Genomic DNA, 2,500 nt, shown 5'->3' with positions numbered 1-2,500 from the left:
CAATGAGAATAGAATGGAGGAAGAAAGGACAGATGGGTGAGGAGTGAATGGCAGAGAGGAGTTGTTCTTTTTCTCTTGCGCACACACACAGTCTTCTCTTATCTTCTCTCTGTCCGCCCTCTTTCTGTCTCTGTGTCCCCCCATGTCTCTCTGTCATGCTCTTTAATAGGCTACTGGAGTTCAGTGTAGAAGGGCTCTCAGAGATTTAATTAGGCTACATATTAAGTAATAATTAGTTAATATTTTATAAATGATCAATTATGCTAACATTATTGTTAATATTTGCATAAATTAATATGACACATATTTTTTAATAATACATTAAGTAATATATTATGATGTGCTATAAATTATTATGCAATGAGTAATACATGTATTTCTAATCATTTTATAAGTGTTAAGTATGTTACTATACATATATAATTAACCATTAGTTAACCATTAGGTATTTATTAGTTAACTATTAGTTAACTATTTATAGCGGAAGGTTATTGTGAAGTGCTACCGTCCTCCACGAAATCCCAAACTAACGTCACTTCAAATAGGTGACAGCAAGCATGCACACATGAAATAACACCTCAGTGAGGGGAAAAATCGCTCTGCATTCATATTGAAGTCATGTGAAAAGGGGATTATAGAAAACCTTCACATTTTAGTTGGTTTAATGTTTGCATGCAAAATTATCAAGAATATCAAGGTAAAAAAAAAAGATCGAAATTGAGATTTCATGTTAAAAGAACCGTGATATGAAAAAATGTCCATATTGCCCACCTCTACTTTCAACATGCTCAGTTGGATCTAGAAGCACGTTGGTGGTCGGGTTCCACGGGTCCACGGCGGTTGAAGTCGACTTGGTTTGTTTGACAAAAAGGACTGCAGCTGATCGAGACCATTAAGCGACAGACGGCCAACTCCCTAATCATAGTGAGGCAGCCATGGCCGAGTGGTTAAAGTATTACACCGCGTAATATTTATATGAGTTCATTTCCAGAACTCATGCTGCCCATTCACAAGTGTTACCTTTTTAACACATACTTACCACCACCATCAAATTCTAAGTATTCAATATGCCTGGGAAAATTGCACTTTTCATACATGAAAAGGGGGATATTCTCCTTGATCCGCCATTTTGAATTTCCAGAAATAGATACTTTTAGCTGCAAAACTTACTGTACTTTGGTCATACTAGTACATACTAGGTCATTACTTAGTAAATATTCATGAGATCATCACATTTGTCAATAGGCAGCACAATTTCAATGGGAAGCATAGTTGCAATACCTATTCTAGCCACAATCTTACACAGTGCATTTTTAAGGATGTGGTCTTTGGATCAGAGGGTTGCAGGTTCGAATCCCACCTGATCTCTCCCTACACCTCCATGGCTGAAGTGCCCTTGAGCAAGGCACCTAACACCACACTGCTCCAGGGACTGTAACCAATACCCTGTAAATAACTAAGTTGCTTTGGATAAAAGCATCAGCTAAGTTTAATGTAATAGTAATAATAATAATAGTTGGGAGTCTGGACGTGTGTTTCTGCTGTGCACAAGCCTTTAGCCTGAGGTTTATTTAAGGCATGAAAGCCCTTTAAAATGTCTTGTAGTGTTGTAGGAGGGTCTCGTTTCTCAAATGTGGGCTAACGGGCGTCTGCTTCCAAATATAGGCTACGCACTGCAAGAATGGCACTGCGCTACCTATGAATGGCATGAACAACACTATTCACATCAAAACACCACACACACACACACACACACACACACACACACACACACACACACACACACACACACACACACACACACACACACACACACACACACACACACACACACACACTGTCTATGAATGGCATTAATGACACTACTATCTATTCACAGCTACACACAGGAACACGTAGAAGGTCTTCCAGGTGTCCAATAGGCTGCATAGGTGAATGCCAGTAGAAGTATTTTACAGCTGCACAACAGCGAGGCAGTGACTGACTAGAAGAGATGTGTATGCATGTGTGTGAATGCCACTTAGTGTGTGAATGCCACTTAGTAAGCATCATAGACCAATAGAGGCCAGAGGCCTGAATGGAAGGCCTCTGGCTGTGCTAAACTCACTGTGTGGGCCAGGAGTATTCAATTATAAGTCACAGAGGGACAGTTTTTCCCTCCAGTGACGCGGTCGAACATCTGTATAACTGCGAGCAGCACGGTGACTGAGGTTAGGGTGCGAAACAAGAGGATATGTCTGCAGACAGGATATGGAGAGGTAGACTGTTCCAAAGGGTGGGGTCAGCAACACAGAAGGCTCTGGCCTCAAAAGCCTGGAACGGGGGATGACAAGCGGGTCCTTGCCATAGGACCTCAGGGACCTTGGTTGGGAGTGATGCTGGATGAGATCGGAGAGGTGCTAGGGAGCAAGAGCATTGAGGGATTTGTATGTGAGGAGTAAGATTTTGTAGGTGATGCGTGACTTCACCAGGAGCCAGTGAAGCTTTCTGAGTGTGGGGG

General features: G+C 41.6%; 1 protein-coding gene across 1 annotated transcript in view; it reads left to right on the top strand.

Annotated features, from left to right (window-relative positions):
- The window catches only part of pemt (phosphatidylethanolamine N-methyltransferase), an 87,663-nt gene that overhangs the window by 47,699 nt on the left and 37,464 nt on the right, over positions 1 to 2,500 (top strand). The gene's annotated exons all lie outside the window — the stretch shown is intronic.

This window comes from Engraulis encrasicolus, chromosome 2, assembly GCF_034702125.1.
Source record: "Engraulis encrasicolus isolate BLACKSEA-1 chromosome 2, IST_EnEncr_1.0, whole genome shotgun sequence".
NCBI classification, from domain to species: domain Eukaryota; kingdom Metazoa; phylum Chordata; class Actinopteri; order Clupeiformes; family Engraulidae; genus Engraulis; species Engraulis encrasicolus.
Note: the sequence above shows the minus strand (reverse complement) of the source record. Positions and strands in the feature narration are given on the sequence as shown.